The sequence below is a fragment of the Mytilus edulis genome, chromosome 9, assembly GCF_963676685.1.
Source record: "Mytilus edulis chromosome 9, xbMytEdul2.2, whole genome shotgun sequence".
NCBI classification, from domain to species: Eukaryota; Metazoa; Mollusca; class Bivalvia; order Mytilida; family Mytilidae; genus Mytilus; species Mytilus edulis.
This window is the reverse complement of record NC_092352.1, coordinates 79,586,358-79,608,576: the sequence shown is the minus strand read 5'-3', so window position 1 is coordinate 79,608,576 and position 22,219 is coordinate 79,586,358. Positions and strand designations below refer to the sequence as shown.

Sequence of the window (22,219 nt, the reverse complement as noted above, 5' to 3'; positions counted from 1 at the left end):
GTGCAGTTAGCCAATCAGAATAAAGTATTATAATGAAACATACATCTTATGTAATTATATTAACTTGGAAAATTGCTATTTTTATTGTTTTCACACTCTTTCTTTAAGTTTTCCAAGGTAAATTTTTTAAGAATAAGAATAAGAATTTTATTAGTTTAAAATCCAAACAAACCAATACAAAACAAAACCAAAACAGACAGACAGACAGACAGACAGCTTTGAAAAAAATAAAGATTGATATTAAGGCCAATTAAAATTAATTGATAGATTTTCATCCCCGCCCGCCACTCTGAAATCTTCCCGCCCCGATTTTTTTTATTTTTGAAAAAAATTACGATTTCTGGATTTTGTTCATTTCCATTACCGGTACCCGTCGATATTTCGTTTCTTGTAAAACTTCCTGTTGCAAATTTCGGTTTTCGTATTTCTCAAGAGTATTCTAACCATGCTAACTGGATGATTAAGTCGATATATTCTGCTGATCTATGATGACAACATCATTTATCGAGAATAAAGATTGATTACGAGAAGGGCGTGAAATATTCGGGTAACGCTGTGTCCAAGAACGCAAATCGCCGTACACTATGTCACAAATGACACAAATGTTTGTGAGTAAAACACCTTGGATTTATTTTATTTATACAATGACTTTGTGTCATGAAATTTGGACTGTGAAGGAAACCCAAAAGCGTCAGAATCGTGGAACACATTTGACTGGAATAAATAAATTGACACAAGCATGAACTTTTTAGATTAATGACCGTATATTGAGTTCAGAAAATCGACAAACATACGCATTTTTAATTTATTATTTTACAGCAAGCTCTTAGAAAAAAATTTAGCCATGCCTTTCGTTTTTTGTAAAAAAAACCAACAACCAGTAAACATCCTCTGTCCCAATACCCACGATAAAGTCATTAAACAACTATGTTCTACATTGTAATTATATGGGAAGGTCTAAAAATTATAAATTATATTTGCATCTTGCATATTAAGGACCAACCCTATTATTTCAACACTGTTTGAGTTTTTATTTTATACTGTACATGTTCTTATCGTACTCGTGTTGCATACCAATGGATTGGCTTCATTTTATTAGGACAACAAAACAGAGCTTAGAAAGCAAAATATATTTGATGTAGGTAGTCCAACTGAAGAGAGCATTTCCTCACATTTCTGCGGTTTAATATAAAATAGGTTTCTAAAGCGGCAATTACATGTAGAACGGTGGTTGCCAAATAGAGATAATATATTTACGAATTTGAATATATATATATGGAGTAAATGTGTCTCAATATTGATACGTTACTATAGAGCTAGCTCAAAGTACATGTACGCTGATTTTGTTGAGCGAGGAATACTGCTTTCTCAAAAGTTGCTAAGACAGGGCTATGAATCATCAAATTAAGGTCATCACTCAATTTTATGGTTGCCATCATGAGCTGATAAGCCATTATGACAAAAGCGTGTCAGAAATCATATCGCAGTGATATTCTTCCTCAGTCATAACAACCTTCCATCATCACCGAACTGAACAAAGAAATAACATGACGGCTGCCGTATCCTGTGCAGGAAATGCTTACCCTTCCGGAGCACCTGATTTCATTCCTGGTTTTTAGTGTGTTGTTTCCTATCATTATTTGTAACTGTTGATGTAAATGTCTTTTGGTTTTATGGGTCTTCGGTTACTCCTTGGTTTTGATTGTTATTGTCTTATACACGATACCTAATGGATGTATTTACATGATATAAGCATATTATTACACTTGCATATATGATCGAATAACACGTGACAAGAAGGTTTCATATGAAATAAAATTTAAAAAATAAAATCCTCCCACCTGCCCCATTTAAAAAAAAAAATTTGGATGAAAATCTACTAATTAATTTTAGTTGGCCTAATATTAATTATAATATTATTTTTGACAGCATGCCTTCTCTTTAAAATTATCATTTCAAATATTATGATAGTTGATTATATATAACATTATAATTGTTTCTCTTACTATACATTTCACTTATATTGTTAAGAGTGATAAGTAAAATATTACATTCTTCACAAGAAAATATAAAATCAAATTTGTTTTCTTTACTCATTGGATTAAAACTGGGGATAATACTAGAAATTTCATTTAACATTTTGATCCTAGTTTTATTAATTTCTGAACATGTTATGATAAAATGGAATTCATTTTCCACCTCTTTATGGCATAAAGGACATATTCTATTTTCCAAAGCTGTTTTGTTGTATCTAGACTACCGCGTTGTAAATTTTATGAAACTTATACCCCATTCTAAGAAGGAAAAATGGCAGACAGAGTTCGAATTTGTCCTAGAGTTGTTACCTTCTATAACTTGGAACATTGCAAATCTTTTCGTTTCTGCACTTTTAAATGTAGTTTCCCTAATATTGAAATACATACAATGCTAAAATCCAAAACTTACAGACATAGTTTGAATTAGAGCTGCAAGTCTTACTGTTCTAGAGTTATGATATTTTTTAAGCATGAAATTTGCCAAGCTTGAGCGGTGGCATCATGTCCTCGGACACATTCTCCTTTTTATTTAGATAATATTTTCAGGTAAAATTATAATTTATTCTTCTGAGTATAATTATTTATTTGAATCAACTTCAATCTGCATGTGTGTAATTAAATTTATTGCTATTTTGTGCATTTTTCCTTTGATCTTTTTTTGTGATAATTTTTCATATCATGCTACTCGCTTGAGATGGAAAATTATCGCTAGAAACTAAGCAGGCACATGGCGTTGATAACGAAATTGACATGAAATTGACAACGTCGTCATAGGTAAAATAGCAATAAACAGATTATCATTGGTCATCTCAACTCGATTGCCTTTCTCGCTTTCGCCGTCCCGGCTCAAGCGAGAAAATCAATCTCGTTGAGATTATCAACGATAATCTATAAATATATCAATTTTAAAGACTATTTTGATATATAGATATTAACAATATTGTCTAGATAATATCTTATTGTTTGTACTCCCAATTAAATATAACGTCTCCAGCAACTTCTTGTTTGTCTTCTGACTAGTTCTCGAACATCCTTCCATACACCAGTTGACCTCTTGATAGTTGATTCTGAGGTTCAAGTCTTTATCCTGCAGGAGAGATGTACAACGCCAATATTAAGGTTTTATGATTGTCTAGAGCTCTTCCATACACACCTTTAGTTAGTCCATGGTTGGTCCTTTTGAAGGTATTAATATATTTTACAGAGTTGTGCTTTTCTGTAAAAAATCATCTTTTAAATTGGCATGTAGCAACCTTAACATAATCTTTTTACATAACTAGTTTCTTTATAGCTTTTAAAAAGTTAAAACAGATATTTTATATATTAAGAGTTATCTCCCATACACTGTTATATTTAGTATGAAATATTCATGTTTTGTTTAAATTTCAGGTGTGGGAATGATTTTGATATATGGTGTATCATACCTTGTACTAGAGATGACCAATTTGAGTTACTTTAACCTTGGATTACAAGCACCCAAGATGGACATAGTCTAGCCATGAAAAATAAGGACTTGAGTAGTTATGGTAGTGGTAGACTGTAAATTCAATAATATCTAATCATGACCATTTTGCAATATTGAGAAATTGATATTAGAAGATTTGGTATGAGTACCAATGAGACAACTCTCCATCCAAGTCACAATTTATAAAAGTAAACAATTATAGGTCAAAGTTTAGGCTATATGAATTTACTTATGAATAAAAGGAGTAATGTGAGATAAATGTTAAAGAAAACAGACAGACATTATTGTAGGTTTTACAGTAAAGTTTTTTTCATCGGTGTCATTAGGACTCCTAGTGTCTGGATGAAAATGATCTCTTAGACAATTATAAAACATCTCTTTATTTTTATATTCAGTTCAGAATTATCTAGTTTAAGAAGACAATGCAGATAAAAAAATAGTTGACCTAAATGAATTTTGGACTTATCTATATATAATGATTAATGATTGTATTTTAACAAAATTAAACTTCAGTTTGGTATAAAATCGTAACAACTTGTATATTTTCACATTGATATTGAGAGGAGAGTGATAGATTATAAAATTATTGGAAGACAAATGAACTTAAATTGACTTACACCTGCGATTTTTTAATTTTATTAGATCTTTTTATGGCAGATATATTATAATGAGAAAGATGTACCTAGGGTGAATTATGATACTAAGGCAGACAGAATTGGTGTGTTCTTAAAAACGAATCTCCTGTGAGAGAATGACATGATAAACAAAGATAAACAGAAACAGATATAATGGTTCCTGCTAAAAAAGGTAGGTTTAAGAAATTGTCAGATATTAACTCTAAATACTTGCTCAGTTAATTTTTGTAGTCTCCTAAACTGAGATTGCTGTGATGTCTGTTTCCTGACAGTCTATTTGTTTTATTTGCTTGAGTCTTGGGACGTTATACCACATTGCATATAGAAAAACACTCAAATCCCAACCCATCAAGCAAGTTTCTGTTTCAAAATCAAAATATATCCATTCCAAGTAGTTAAATCATGCCTCATTCAGTTTCCTCCACAAAAATGTAACTTACATTTAGTTTAAACAAAGTTTTATTCATTAGGACTCCTAGTGTCTGGATGAAAATGATCTCTCAGACAATTATAAAACATCTCTTTATTTTTGTATTCAGTTCAGAATTATCTAGTTTAAGAAGACAATGCAGATAAAAAAAAGTTGACTTAAATGAATTTTGGACTTATCTATAAATAAATCAAAAACATAATATACAATTCTGATGCATGAATTAAATATGATTCAGAAACAAGCAAACATTTCTTTTATTAATCTTTCTGACAGCATAAGCATAATTGATTTATTTAAAAGTTGGTTATACATATATAACAATACAACATAAGCTTTGTAGAGCATTTATCCAACAGAAATTACATGACTTATGGTTGATGTAGAAGTACTGTTGAAGATTAAGTTTTAACTAGAGTTATTTCCCTTTTGAAGCCATTCTTATTCAGTTTCTTCTGGTGTTCATGAATTTTACTTGTCCTTGGATATTATAATTTCTTTCAAAACTGAGATAATTAAATGAACTGATTTTCAGTTTTTACTTATGTTGTGACAGTATTTTAAATAGAAGTTAACTTGTTGAGTAGTAGAATACATATCTTGACTCTTTTCTGTTTGCCATAGATTAAGGAATTTAATTAAGACCTTCAGTTTCATGAACAATTAATATTTTGAGAGAAAAAATACTTTGAAATTGAGCAAGAGCATTTTTATGTGCCTTATATGTAGATACCTTGACACAAAATAGATCACGGTCCTGTTGTAAATTACTAGAAAAACTTTGACAATACAAATTTATATTGACGTTTTATTTCATCAATAAATAATACTGTGTGATATTTACTTAGAACATGAGATGTTATAGTCAAAATGATTGTTTGTTTACAAGGCAAACATACAGTTAAATTTATTGGTGATTTGAATGGTGTTAGCTGTTGACAAGGGAGCTTCATGATGACTTCAAGTAGCCACTTTAAAAGCTTTGTAGTGATAAAATATAGATATAAGAAGTTACTTTGATAACAGATAGATTTGACGATCTTGAGAAGTAATAAAAGTTTTGTAAGAATTCACGCTGGGGTTTAAGGACATTACACTGTAATAACGTACAAAGTTCAATAGATTATTACGAAAAAAAGATATCAGTACAAATAATTTATTAATAATTTTCCACCTATTTTAGGAATTTCATACCTTTTCTGAATTGTTTTGGTAACACTAATATGTATAAAGACACCATTAATAATTACTTATATATTATTACCAGTACAAACTCAGTGCTTCTATCCTAATACAATTACTCTGTTAACAAAGGTATAAAAAATCCTTTTTAATAAATTTGAAATCTATTTGGTAGATAATTGTCTCATAGGCATCACACTGTGGATCAACCAATTTTTGATATTTCATTATTTTTTATAATTACTTATATATTATTGCTAGTATTGCTCAGTGCTTCAACCTTAATACAATTATTCTGCTTGGCAATCAGGAAGATCTCTGTGACATTTAAACACCAGTCTTTATTATGCTTTTTTCTACAAAATATCTTATCCCCAATATCCCCAATATGCTAAAAAAACATAATCAGGCCAAACAGATGATCAACATTTGGAAGTTTTTTATTTCCTAAAATACTGTATACTGTAAATAGTACTTTTCAATTCAAAATATTAAGTGACATTCTAATTTTGTAATTTCAAAACTTTTTAATTGTACATGTCTAAAACCTATTCAGCAAAAGCTTCAATTTTCTTCTCTTTTGGCATATCTTGTATTAAATATTCAGCAAAGCAATACGTTTTCTTCTATCTCTGTACATGGACTGTCTAATGCATTTCAAGTCATTTCTCTCCAGATGCTCATCTTCATGGTGAAATATATATCCGAACGTATGATTAAAAAATTGGAATAATATTTGGTAGATAATTGTGTCCTTGGTATCACACTGGTGGATCAACCAATTTTTGGAATTTCATTATACCGGTTCTGTATTGTTTACACTGGTGGATCACATCTTATTAAAATCTTTAAATTGATATACAAATGTAAGCCAGTTCATAGATGCTTATATGCACACAAGTATTTTGGTTTTAAATTTAGCTTTCAAATTTTTATTATTTTCTACATGAAATGATTCTTAACTTGATTTTAATTGCTATATATATATGTATTTAATCCATATCATGTACGGTATTATGAATATCAATATATATCATTAAAATGAAATCTTCTTTAACAAATCTCCAGTTTTAATACAAGTTCCAAACAAAGAGAAAATAGAATTTAATCAGGCAAGATAATAAGAAGATTTGGTTTTAATTTGGAACATGCATTTTACACTTGATTTGAGGAAGCTGTTGATAAAAATCTTCAGTTGACATTTTAAATATCACTTGTAATTTTAAAAAAAAAGAAGCTTTTCATTGAAAATTTAATTTTTTCTTTTTCTTTTTGCATGCATGCAATTGTTGATCATTATGAGTCTTTTGACAATTCATATAACTATAAAAAAAGGTATAGTGTCACTTAGATTTAAATGTTTTCTTTTTCTTTTTGCATGCATGCAGTTGTTGATCATTAAAGAATTTTTAGATAATTTTTGCACAATTCATCAGACTTGAAAAAATTATTTAATGTCACTTGAAATTAAATGTTTTCTTTTTGCTTGCAAGCAATAGTTGGTAATAAACGTTTTATGACAAATTTTTGTGAAGTTTAATCTGACAAGTTATTCTATTCAAAATTTTATAGTATGACATTAGTTTTTGGTAATGTTATAATCTCACTGAATTGGACTTTTTATGTTAGATTTAATTTTCCATTTTTTTGCATCCTTTAGGATGTAGACCTGTTATCTATTATTGATATTTTCTTTGGCATTAAATTAATCTCTTTAGATGGAACCAAAAAAATAGTTCTGATATCGTATAACAATACAGACATATTAAAATTTGTTATTAGCAGAAATAATTCTCTTTATGGAGAGCAACAAACCATTTAATAGCATCTAATGAGTTTTTGTCATTAATTACAGGTTTGGCTTTTCGGTCATTATGCATTTTGAATTAAACATTTAATACTTGAATTGGTAAAATAAGATCATCGTTGTTCAGCTTTGTGATGTGTTAAATGGGGAGAGTTTATTAACATGGGTCTTTTAGTGTAAGTATTAAAATTGATTGTTCAGAATATGTTTGTCATTTAATCAGTTCAGCAAGGTCAAAATTATACATAAACATCGCAATAAACTCATAAAGACCAGGATTAAGACTTTTTACGCTTGATACACTGCTTTTTCTCTCCAAAAGACTCACCAGTGCAACTTGAATCAAAAATTAAAAAAAAATTGAAGAGCATTGAGGACCAAAGTACCTAAAATTAGAAAAAGTTTTGCCAAACAGCAAAGGCAATCTTGAAAAATATGATGTAATGCTTATTTGGAAACTATCATGAGATGGAATTTCTTTATTGCACAATTTTAATATTCTAGTTGGGACTGGTGCATATTTATAACGATTCACCATTTAGAACAACAAAATTTATATTAATACTTTTATATCTGAATTTGCAATAATTATTAGTAATAATCCTTATTACGCATTTAACTGTTTAATTGAAATGGTTTTATTATTAAAACTTGTCACCTGAGGGCAGAAATATTGTATGCAAATTGTGTTAATTGGACATTAATTAAGTCATATCTAGCAGCAGTTTTTCTCACTTTTTCCTTTGAAGTAAAAGGATATGGTTAGATCAATATTTAATTACATGTAGTTATTAATTCAAGTATGTGCTAATACACTTCCATACTTTAATTCAAACCACAAAAACATATGACAAATTTAATTGTGTCCAATTTCATGCAGTTTTTAATTGATAAATAACTAGTCATATATTTGCCCATTTACTCTTTGTTTCCTAGTGAAGTTCTGATAAATAAATGCAGTCTGGAGGTAAGTCAATAAAATTTACTCTAGATATTATAAAAACAGTGATAGGGAAGGCATGCGCCCTGCGCCTATAGCGCATATTGACAAGAAATGGCGCATAGAGTGACAAATGTAAGCGCCCACGTGGCGCACAATATTTTTCACATCGTTTCCAAACGTTTAGATATCGTCAAATGGATTTCCTATCGTGTTCCGTGCTGCCATGTGTGTGTACACAACTGTATAATGTTCCTCCAATCATAGGATCACCTATATATTTTTATGATGTCTCGGGTGTCTTCCTAGGGTAATATAACCCAAAAAACGTAATTGACCATCATTCACGATATAATTTTTTTTTAACAACTTTAAGGTAGATAGGGTGTCTTCCTCCATCTTGGATTTTGAAATACCAGAAAACAAGGTCTATATCTTTGATAAAATGTGCAAATTTTGAGATAACTAGGTAATTCATGTGTAAGATTTTTCATTTAAATATAGAAAATGCAATGTTTTATCATATTTATGGTTGTATTTTACCATTAACCGAATATTTTTGTTTGATTCAATTTTTTCCAACTTTGCCAAATAAGGGGAGATAACTCAAATGCAAGGGCAGATAATTCAGATTGTGTTATTTTTACAATAGAATGTGTTAGGAATTTACCCATTTTATTGTGTAGCAAGAAAACAAGTTCGGTGACCCCCATTTTTCTTTTTCTTATCTGAAAGAATAATATTGCAGCCATCTTCTCATATTTTATCTAAAAATTCTATGGTATAGTTTTCGTTTTAATGAGGAAAATTGGGTTTTCCATGCATATTCTATACTAAATCTGACAATTTTGCACAACCTGTAGTGTGAAATTAAGTCCGGTGACCCATTCTTTTAATTAATGTTTTGAAACAAGCAGGTTATAAACTACATTTTGGCAAATTATCCAAAAATTCTATGTATTATAATTTAGACACCCCATCTACCTTAAATTTGTGAAATTTGGCTATTACAGATGAGATTTAACTCTAATAATAATATGTCTGATCTTCAACCACCTATGATTGAATGTACCCCTTGGAAACAAGGGCAGTGGCTGCCCCTTGGCTGAGTGGTCCAAGAAGTTGTACTACTGTATCACTAGCCTGCCATCTCCTAGGTTGTAAGTTCAGGTGCTCTTGCTTCCCCCATCAATAATAACTGACCAGAAAGAAATAGCACAATAGTATTGAAAGTGGCATTAAACACCAAATAATCATGAAAGTAAAGCACACTCAGTTAGGCATTGATTTTTGTAACAAAATTCCAGGTCACTGTGCTTATCACTATGAAAATGGCTAAAAGGGGATCCAATTTTTTTTAAAGTTTGGTTTATGGAAGTTTTGTTCTTAAACCAATGTGAAACTATTAAAATATAAATCATGCTCCTGTAAATAATACAGTGAACCAAGTTAAATATATACAAAACAGATTTTATTTTTCATGAATGATGGTAATATGATGGAGCAAGAAGGTCAAGATGTCCTAAGGTCACGATGTCCTAAGGTCACAATGTCCTAAGGTCACAATGTCCTAAGGTCACATATTCTTGTTAAACCAATTACAAAATAAAATATCCACTCGTACAGATTTGATAGGACAACTTTAGTACTTGTTATTACATATTTTTTCTTTGGCAATATGAATTAGAGACAGATTAAAGTGTAATTCTATAAAAATCTCTTAAAATATCTTCAGATTTTGAAGTATCATTTTACATTATTTTGAAGTTGGCTATTTACACATAATTATTGTATAAAGATTAAAGGTATTTTGACACTTTAATAGATTTTCTATTTTCTTGTATGAGTTGATGTTGGGGGTATTTTTTAAACCACCTACTTTGATCAAATATGACATTGAGCGTAATTAAGCAGTATATTATTTAAGACAATTGATCATATGACTGTTGAAAAAATATCTTTTTAGAGACATAAATCATGACTAAATTGGAGAAATGTCTTTTTTTTTGAAAGGTCAAACTGTCAAGCGTTGTTACATTGATTTCATTACTTGCACTTTTCCTGTTGGATATTGTAATTGTATGAATTAATGAAAGTATCACATAAAAGTTTTATTTTCAACAGTAAACTATTTCTGTTCCAAACCAGCTTGTCTAAGAAAGTGAAAGAAAAAAAAAACGATGCAAAAATAGGGGGGGGGGATGCAAACCAGAAACGGTAAACCCCTAACTAAATGGGGGAGGTGGGTTTTTTAAGATCATGGTAAATTGTATGAACTTTGTCATACATTAAGTTCTCCTTTGTATCTTTTATGGTTTATGTGTCTGGTTGCTTTCTCTGTCCACACCCACTTTTATTCATTCACAAACATTTTAGTGAAAAAGATGAAGAGATGAGTGAACAACTGAATTTGGGAAACATGGCACTTTATTTTTCTTGACTAAATAATTTAAATATGATTTTGCATTTGACAGTTAAGGAAATATCATCATGGTATGGAATAAATGATATTAAATTCCAAGTAAAAGAAATAGTATGAAACCAATAAAATGAAGCATTATGTTTTCTGGCAGGTGCAGATCTAGGGTTTTGAAAAAGGTCTAGGAGGCCTGGACAAGCAAGGTTTGGAGTGATACTTGTATAAAGTCTTATCATATATGTAGGTGCATTAAAGGGGGGTCCATGTGCCACCTAAATTCGGCTCTGTCTGGTCTGTGTTTGTTTCCATCCCATATCACAGTAATGTTTTAAATCAAGATAGTTTACTGTAAATATATCGTGTTTATAATCTCATCAACTTGAAACCTGGTACATATGTTCATTATGATGTGAACTTTATAAATTATATGCAATGACCTATAATGGTCCTGATTTCATCTTTCTTCAAACATAGAATTGTGAGATCAGTACATTCTATTAGGTTCAAGTTTTTTAGTTAAGGTAGTTTAGTGTAAACATATTTTATTAATGAATTTGTCATACACAAATACGTGTACTAATGTATAAGCAAATAAAAAGTATGCAAGTAATTCAAATTATAGATTAACAATGCTCTTATATAAATCCCTTCCCATGAAGTTGTGGTCACATCAACTTGAAACTATTTGCAGAACATGGAAATGTCATCATGTGAAAGCAGTACATGCTAATGTTAAAATTTATCTTAAAAGTACATTTGTAGTTCTACTTCTTCGTTGCTTGTGGAGAGTTGTCTCATAGGCAATCATACCACATCCTCTTAAGTTTTTTATTTATCATTTGCTGAAAATCTTTACTTTCCATTTCTTCTATAGACTAAAAAATCTTGGTAGTTCATGTAAGTGGAAGAAACATTTTCTGATTCTATCATTCTTCTTCTCAGGACATTTTATAGCTGAATATGTGATATAGGTTTTACTTATTGTTGAAGGCTGTACAGTGACTTGAAGTTGTTAAATTCTGTGTCATTTTGACTCTTGTGAAGAGTAAATGTCTCATTGGCAATCATTCCACATGTTCTTAAGTTTATATTATTAAATGCTATACTTTGGGACTCTGCCTTCTTTTGAACTAAGTTTTACTGTGCATATTGCAATGGATTTCTTTATTCTACATTGACTTATGGTATTGGGGAGGGTTGATATCTCACAAAACATGTTTAACCTCGCTACATATTTGCGCCTGTCCCTGTCAACGTAAATTTGTTCCGCCTAACAGAAGTTCCAATGGAAACTTTAAACATTGTCACAATATCTATTCCTGTTGAAACAAATATTCTATTCCATTTATTCCGTTAGGAACATATACATGTACTGTAATATTTATTCCTGTGGAAATGATATTCCAGAATATTTTTTCCTTTTGGAATTTATATTATGAAGGAACTTCTATTCCATGACACTCTTTGGTCTCTTTGACATATTCCCAAATTCCATTCTCAATTTTATCTGAAATAGCCTGTACATACATGTATAAGTAATAGAGAATCTTGATTTAAAAAGTCATTTGAGTTCATGTGAACTAGTAAGTTAAACAATACAATCATTCAGCTACTTACAAGTTACAATGCTGTCAGATTTCATACTGTGGTTTCTATGTTTCGGTGAAGAGTTAACAGTAAAAAGTCTATCATTATTTTTCTTAATTGTTGTACTTGCAATACAAAACCTGAAATTCATCAAGAATGGCGGAGGTTTATAGGGGTTCAGTTCTTCAAGATTTATGACTGTTTGTAGTTACTTAGCTCTTTTGTTTAGTTAATCTCCCATGATTTTAAACTTGGCAGAAAATCATTTTCTGCTGTACTTGGTTGCTAGGTTTGTGAGAATGATAAGAAATCTGTTTCTCAAGGAATATTGAAGGTTGAAGAGCATATGTGACCAAAAGTTTCTGAAATTTGTTTTTCTGCTGATGCACATATATTATTTCATTCTACTCAAAAAGAAAATATATACTTGGTAACCTCTTTTCTTCTAACTGTCTCTCTTGGGAAAAAGTTGGCAAAAATCACATAGTACTGATCTCACAGTAACTGAAAGCTAGTTTAAAACCGTTTTTGAACTAATAAATAAATCATGTTTTCCCAGCTTAACATATCAATCAGTACACATCCTACAGATTTAGTGAAAAGACATCATAAACATTCTGTAACAGCATTAGCTTATCAATCCTAAAGTAGTTATCTACAGGATGTAGGACCACAAATGATTATAACTGTAAAGAAATAAATATTTTATTTCTGTTTGAAATTATGAAAAAATATCAATGGTAGTACTTGAGCTATAAATGAAAAGACTAAATGGGAAAGAATTTTTTGGGGTCTTAAATTAGTCAATTCACCAATTAAATGTACTTTCATGATTTTAGAATAAATATTATTGGAACTGTTTATTGATCAGTCTCTTTTGAACAAATGATTGAATTGTTTTTAAGGTAGACTTTTATATTTGAATTTGACCTCAGCTACCACCGAACTCATAGCCAAAGTTGCATACAATAATACAATCTTCCAGAAAGTAACAGAATGTCTCAGGCCATAAAAAAGAATAGGCTTGTTTGCCCTAACTCTACCTACCCAGAAAATAGATGCCTACTCAAAATCTTTGATTGTCCTGATGTGAAAAAGTTTTTTTTTAATCAGATAGGCATGGAGACTTAAAAAAAATTGACGCTTTAATTATGTATTTATACAATTATAAAAGCTTTAATTTCATTTTGTAGAAAAAAGAAAAAAAATGCCTACCTACCTACCTACCTATTGTCCTAACCTTTGGGTAGGGTTTGGGCAAACCAAAATATTTTTAAGTGTGGCCTCAGTAAATGTTTTACATAGAATCCAGGTGAGCAACTAACAGGGTCATTGGGGACTCTTAGTGTTTATATTTTAAAGTCTAAAAGGTCCACAAGTAACAAAGTTTATTGATTACAACAGAACTATTTATTGTAATTGAATTAAACATAATATGTGTTTCATGGATTCTATGAAGTAGAAGTCATTGTTATATTTAACTTGTATAAAATGAAGTAAACGTTTCCTTTGTAAACTCATGGTATCTTAGTTTCGGTAAAGAGTTTTAAGTCGCAATTGTACAGCAGTTTTTAATTGATTTGTTTGTTTTCCGAGATATTTAAATATATTCACGAATATTTGACGAAGGATTTACTATACGAAGTGTTGACTTTGTTTCACTTTATTATTTGACTTATCTCTGCAGATTATTTACTTATATGAAAATTATGTAAGAATTTGTGACAATCATTAGAATATTTGTAATTGACAAGTAATAAACTTCTAAAGGTAGCACTAAGTATACTTTTAGTACGTTTGTTGTACATGATCTTAAATGTCCTTAAGAATTAGAAATACAAAAGAGAGCAGACTTTTATTCATATCAATGAAAATACCAGACACGTGTTTTTTCCCATTTACTAGTACATGTATATATATTATATTTTAACTGCTCAAAATTTTTATGTTGAGCAATAATAAAAAAAAGTCCATTGGCTAAAAGCTGGACTTGTATGGGATGAACATGAATAAATTGGAATTGTAGTATATTTTTTCCGATTGTGTGACGTAAGAAAATTCTTGCTTCATTTCATGGTAAATATTACAAATATCACATTTGAATATTGACTTATTTGTTGACAATTTGTTTTAATTTGTTTTGAACTTTCCATAAGGTCCAATAAAAAATTAAAAAATTCCTGCGTATACTAACCGAATGAATTTTATTTCAGAACCAAGCCATCAGTTTAATTTAAAAATTAATGGTCTTGGCGAACGGAAGGAATGTAGAGGAGATATCAGTGCAATACAAAACAAATGCCTTACAAGCAAAAAGACATCTATTTGTCAGTTTATGGTTTGGGCTTGTGTCTTAACTTTAATATTGCTTCAAAATCTATATTACTTAACGCAAGCTTTTTCTAAAAAGGTACTAATTGTTTATTTTTATGAACTTCAGGCATGACTCCTGCAAATATTTTGAAATATATTTAAACATTTCTGAAGGTTATAACATCAAGAGAAATGAAAGTGTGATTTAATTGTGAAAACTAACGATTGACCAATTTGATATGATTGAAACAGAATTCAGCAGTTATTGTTTGAAGTGACTGTTCAATGATCTGAATGATTAGTTTTTGATTGTTTTGAATTCATTCCATTACAAAAATTTATTTTCCTGTTGAAAAAATAATAATGGTTATGTTTTATTGTGTTTATAAATTAGAGGTTGTTAGTGGAATGAAGATAAATGATTTTGATGTAAATTGTAGTAAATTGAATGCTGACTTAACGAGTTCATTAAAAATAAAGAAACAAAAAAACAAAAGTGGTCTAGCTAGGTCACTTACCAAGAGTATTTAAAAAAAAAGTGAAATGAGTCATAGGATTCAATCCCAAAATCTTAATTTTGGAAGAATATTCATACTCCAATATAATACTGTACGCTACAATGAAAAGATTACTTATTGAGAAGTAAAGTTTGGTTTACGTAACAGAAAGATTATGTTTTATCATCCACCTGGAAACATATTAAAAGATCAGGATTACAAGAAAAGGGAGTTTTTGTTAATTTATCAGTTTTAAAGTTTTGACGAAATTTGGTGAAATGGACAACACGTGTTGTGAGGTATCTAGGATTTAAAAGTTTGCTAAACACCTTTATACTTAATAAGTATTACTCATACTAATATGGTCTTTTATTAAGGCAGGATGGATAAGGGATCATCAGTATGGTCGTTGTGGGTGGTTCATACAAAATAAAATTTCATTGAATCCCAAAACTTGTTTATTTTTAATCAGATGGATCACAAATGATTTTTCTAATTATTGTGTTTAGGTAGCACTCATTGATAAATTTTTAAAAAGAATACAAAAGATGAAAACTGAATTAGAATTAGAATTCATGAAATGCAATACGAGAGCAGTTGATTTAAAAAAAAAAAAGAGTGAAAAATAATTTTTAACGCACATTGGCAGTAAATTAAACTTGACCTAAAAAAAAAATGTTTGCATTAAAAAAAAAAGTCAGTATCATCATGATCATATATTTCATCAATTAATACTGTGAGATTTTTGTCTTAAGATTGTTTGCATGAAAACTAATTGTATACATATAGAAAAAGAAGTAAATCAGTATACTAGCACTGAGGATAAGTGATCGACTTAAAATCAGGTTGATCTATGGATATTGATGTCCCACATTTTACTCTTATATCACCCTTCCACGTAATTTTAATGTCATCTTGAAATACAAGAACCTTTCACAAATATGGTATAATATAGGTAATACACCATATAAAATTGGTCAGAATAACATAACCCTTTTCGTTATTATCAAGGTTTTCCTAAAGCACGTATTTAATTATACCCCCAAATGGATGGTACAAATTTGTTCAATGCATTTAACTGTAAAATTTGCATGAAATGGACATTTCCTGATTTAATGGTTGGATGTGATTTTTACGATCGTATAATCTTAATGGCAGGAAAATGGTAATGATGAACTGAACCCAGTAAAAGACAAGCTCACATTAACATTTAAGTGGGTAATACAGTTCAAATATCCATCAAAATCGTTAATCAATATTGAATAAACATTAATGGATTACGAACATTATGTGGATTTATAGCGAGATTTACTGATAACACTTCAACGTTTTGTTAGGTATTTGTCCTTTTCTATTCATAAAAAATCTGTTGCTGGTTAAATTATAGATTTGATATGGTAATTTTTTTTGCTATATATCTTTGTTTACAAATCGGTGGTTTTTATCTTCCTTTCATACTCTGTAAGATTGACAATGCTGAAAATTTGATGTTTTGTCGCTAATCATATCTTATTTTATATCTTGATGTATGGGTTCATCATGAAAAGGAAAAAAAATCATAATTGAATTATTAATACATCATTGATGCACATCTATGTCATAAGGCAACAGAGCTCCAGATAAGCTGCGTATTTGCGTGATCACGCAATACAAATAATTAAAAACCCAATGCAATTGCCCATAGCAGGGTTCAATAACCCAATTAATTCAAAGGAAAACCCAATTATATGCCAAAACCACGAGTTTTCAACGCTTTTATTCTCTATCGTTTGCGTTATTTACCCTTATCAGTTTATAGTCTTCGCGTAATTCTATTTTTATAATATTTACTAGAACACACCCGTGATATCGCGGGTCCGTGACTAAATTAAAGTATATAACTATGCGCAAGCCTTATCTGTTTGAACCCGTCAAACTGGAACTTATCAATTATTGGTAATATTAATTATTTGGAAAACAAAAGGTCCTGGAATGGAGTATTTTTTAATCAACAGCATTGTCCTATATTAGTGATAAATAAAGTTGAATTCTTTGATTCGCTGTTTTACGTCATGCCCGTTAACAAATTGAAACTTATTTTAGTCCAGATTTTTAGTATTCGTATTGTTATCTTAGAAAGTCTTACGGATTAAAATACTACAATAGGTAACAATTTGACAATTTAATAGTGTCAACCCTGTGATTATGACCCGTTTATAAAGCATATTAATCCTGAATACACCGTTTGGTGGTGCGCCTGTCAGATGCGGAACGTACAGATAAGGTAATAGGTAACAGGTGATTATACTATTGGTATCGGTATCGGACTCGACCCGGAACTTCCTAATTATTGGCAATATTAATTACGTGGAAAACAAAAGGGCCTGGAGTGGTGTAATTTTTAATCTACACCTTTGTACTATATTAGTTGTATATAAGGTTGAATTCTTTGATTCTTCGTTTTTACGTGATGACGGCTGACAAATTGGACCTCGTAATTTTAGTATTATAGATAATTGGAAATGTCCTTTCATTCTAAAAATAGAGCCCTGCATCAAGTAGCTGAAATGGGTACCCGTTGGAATTTTCTGTTGCACAAAAGGTACACATGTTTATGAAAACATTTTGATCTTCTCAGCGTTTATCCAATTAGCGTGTGTCATGTTGTCGTATTTTTTTCAAATTTCTCGGGATTTATCATTACATACAATGAATTAAAACGAAAGTTTATGTCTGGTAAAAATATTGAATAGAAGCATGTTTTCAGCTTCTTTTGAATAGCTGAGGGAAAGTTATGATGATAAAAAGACTCAGCTAGTGTTTTTAGGAAGAGTCCATCGAATTCACGGGCGTATGTGTTTGCGTACCTTAACGAGAACATTGCTAATAACGTCCCAGAAAAAAATAAAATAGCCTTGCCAGACGTCATAATTATTTGGACTAATAATAATAATGGGGTTTCGTCAAAAATGAAATCAGTTGGAAAAAGTGAAAAGCCAAATCAATTATGACATGATATGTATTGGGAAACATTTCTAATAACTTTAAGGGACAACTTAACCCAGATTTATGTAAATTGAATTAAACAAAAACATTCAAGTATAATTTTAGTTTATATACTATTTTTTTCCATTTTAGTTGAGTGAATACGCATATCCATTTTTTACAGTTTATATAAGTTGTGTGAAAATACAAAACTGCCCGGCAGAACGTTTGAAACGGGACACAAATTAAACGTACAATTGCTCGTCAAGTGAATAAAACAGCTTCATGTAGCACATATACAAAAAAAGAAACATATATATTTTAAGATGGGAAAATATTCAATATTGTGTTGATGAAAAAACCCAATACATTAAGGAGCTTGGTGGTGAAAACCCCAATTTGATATTTGCTTGAGGGGTGAATTAAAATTGATAATGCAATTCAAAAACTTCATCACCCAATTACATAAGAAAATGGTGGGTAAAAACCCCAATTTGTGAATCCTTATCTGGAGCTGTGAGGCAACAAGAAATTTAAATGTAGAAATACATTGAATGTTAATATCATTGCTAAACAATATTTTTAGGTGGTATTTCAAGTCTTCTTTGTTTATTGCATGGATTTTATTATTTTTATGACTAAAACCTAAAATTTCTTTCTAATGTTTTTATGTCCTGTCTTAGGGAGAAAAAATTACGTATAGCATTAAAGCATGACTGAGTAAATCTCACATTTGAGACAATTTGTGCCATCAAGCCTAAAGATTGAGGATTGAGGCCTCCACTAGTATAGGGGTATTAGGTGTTCTGTTCTGTTTGTACTTCCAATAAATAGTCCATCTGTCCCATATCAGTTTAACTGTTGGTTTGACACAGATTAGGTTTGAATACACATGAAGACCACCTCCGGGTGAGGGATTTTCTCAATGCTTTGAATACCCATTGGTGGCCCGAAGCTGTTGTCTGCTCTATGATCAGGTTGTTGTCTCTTTGACATATTCCCCATTTCCATTCTCAATTTTATGTTCATTTTGAAGTAAATTACTTAATAGATATGCCAAATTAATGTTTTGACCCAGATTTTACAGTTGAATGATCATAGACATGTGACAGCCCTAGAGAAAAAAATCAGTGGAATTACACTGGAATACCACTGATATTCCATTGTAATTTCCACTGGAATTCCAGTGATTATCAATGGAATAATTTGGCTGGAATTCCACTGGAACTACATTGGCTTTCCACTGGAATTACAGTGAAAATTCCAGTGTTATTTCACTGGATTCCAGCCAAATTTTTCCACTGATAATCACTGGAATTCCAGTGGAAATTAGTGTTATTTCACTGGTATTCCAGTCAAATTATTCCAGTGGAATGCAAATGTAATTCCAGTGGTATTTTGCTGCAACTCCAGTGGAATAACTGCAGTTCCAGTGGAATTGCTACTCCGACATATACGCCCTATTGGTGGCCTTATCACTACTTCTGAGAAACACAAAATATAGTGCTTCATCATATGATTGATCTGATCATATTCAAATAAATAACATTTTTAACATCCTATCCATGAACAGAAAAATGTCCTGCATGGTTTGTATAAGTAGAATAAAAACAGTGTCTATATAGTCAGCTTAAACCGTACCCACAAACTGATTAACTAATATAAAAATTATGTGTGATATATAAACTTCTCTTCCTTTCTGTAATTCAAAACTTCCTGTCTCTGTACTTCCAACTAGAATTGCTGAATAAAGGTATTAAAATGGAGTCTGCATAAAATCTGTTTCATATCATTGCTGGCAGCTCATATTTCATCCCCTAAAAGTACAAAAATATCCACAAAGAATCAATTGTTCAAGAGGTAATGATTGTATGAAGCAATAAATTCAATAGAAACAGCATTATGCATCTTAAATTGCATTGGAAATTTAAGTTAAACTCAAATTTAGTACCCCCCCCCCCCTTTTTAACCCTTGAAGATAAAACTGGCGACTTAAATTATTATTAACGTTTCACCAAGTTAATTTACGATGAATATTATTCACACAATTTAATTTCTACATATCAGATTATCATATATACCCATGTACCATTTACATGTCAGATTACGATATGTCTGTTATGAATGTGACAACAATATATCAATTTATCATTCTTCATTAATTTATTGTCTGCTAAAACTTTCTGATGTTTTGCTCAGATTTAAATTTTAAATGTTTTATAGTGCCTCAACAAATTGTATTTCATAATCATTATATGTTAAATCAAATACTTATCTGAAAACATCTGCGTTTGGATTCTCCATTTTTGTTATCCAGCGTAATCATATGACGTCATATTTGCAAGTGCGTTTAAGTCAAGGTGTCAATCTCGTCCCATATAATATCGGCCCGAAGTTGATTCGTCCCTGTAATGGTATTTCAGTGAACTTCTCAAATCCGGTCGTCCGTTGGACTACGAAAACAGCCGATTTGCGGGGTTTGCCGGTTTGTAGAAATTTAAAATCAACAAGAGTTAATTCCCCTTAATATGGGTGTTTGAGAATGTTTTGAAAATGTATTTCACTTTCATCAAAATATACGTTTTCCTTTTTAAATTTTAGTTTTGTATATAATATCTATCGTAAAATACAGCTACAACTTCTATTTCATCTTATTTTATTTTTTTATTTTGCAGGAATAAAAAAATAAAAACACCATACATTAATGATATTTCACGCATAATTAGTTAAAATGTTCTACTCTGACGATCGAAGGTACCTATGATACTCATTTACACGTGTGCTGTAAGTTATAAATGTTACACCTTGTCATAACGCAATAAAAAGGAGAGTTATGAAACGAAATTGACAGGTGAACAGATATTACAGCCTCGGACTATTAGGTGACCTGATTGATTTTTATTGACCGTACAATTTGTAGGTTACAGTTATACAAATTAAACGTACGGATCAGTAATTTAAAATCATTTCAGATGACAAGGCCCATATTTCGAGAATGAGTTATAATGATATAATTATTTAAATACAACAATACCGGCTGGTATCCGATTTCAAGGAATAACCATTTAATATAATGCAAATCTGCTGGGTCTTCTTAATTTGGCCGGTATGGTGGGAGAGGCTGTATTCAGATAAATTTCAATGTATAAGAAGCAAATAAGGGTGATGCATTAAAACATTTTTGAACAGAATGGCAATTTAATTTTTTTTCTTTGCACGTTGCTGCAGAAGTTGTCAAAGCAACAATTAAATTGCCTTTCAAGACATCATAATTATTTTGACTAGGTACAAATGAATTGTACTGAGAATAGTCATTAGAATATAATATAAGTATTTTTTCTACCAAAAAAAAATAATGGCCATCAGTATCTAAATGATAAATCATGCAACCCAACAATGTATTCCAGTGGAATTACAGTGGTAAAATTTTCAAATGTCATTATTCCAGTGGAATTACAGTGGTAAAATTTTCAAATGTCATTCCAGTGGAATCACCAGTGGAATTTTTAGTTTTAAATGATTTACCAGTGGAATTTAAATGAGTCACTGTAAACCAGTGGAATTCCAGTGGAATCAATTGGTATTCCACTGGAATTCCATTGATATTTTCTATGGGGAGTGCGTGATGTCTACAGTCCTATCTTTATATTGTCAGATGGTGAAACACTTCTGCTGATGTTGACCTTTGTAAATCTAAGATAAAGCCGCCTCTAGAAAACTCGTATTGTTTTCAATTCCTTATAATTGTTTTAAAAAGCTGTAGAATATGACCAGTTGCTAGAAAATGGGGAAAGAAAACACTTAATATATTATATTTATGGTATGAAAAAATTAGGATTAAAAGATCTAGGACAAATTTGTAAGAAAATAACAAATTTCAGATGTTGCAAATTTGTGAGACATGGTAACTTGTTATTTTATTACACGATTGTAATATATAATTG

The 22,219-nt window shown here is 30.4% G+C and overlaps 1 protein-coding gene across 4 annotated transcripts in view; it reads left to right on the top strand.

Annotated features, from left to right (window-relative positions):
• Positions 1–4,143: 4,143 nt before the first annotated feature.
• The window catches only part of LOC139489139 (ankyrin repeat and fibronectin type-III domain-containing protein 1-like), a 178,194-nt gene continuing 160,118 nt past the window's right edge, over positions 4,144–22,219 (top strand). For 3 of the 4 annotated variants that reach the window (XM_071275280.1, XM_071275278.1, XM_071275276.1), the window contains exon 1: positions 4,171–4,308. The gene's annotated coding sequence lies outside the window, so the exon portion shown is untranslated. Of the gene's footprint in view, positions 4,309–22,219 lie in introns of all 4 variants that reach the window. The other variant, XM_071275284.1, reaches the window with a different exon arrangement.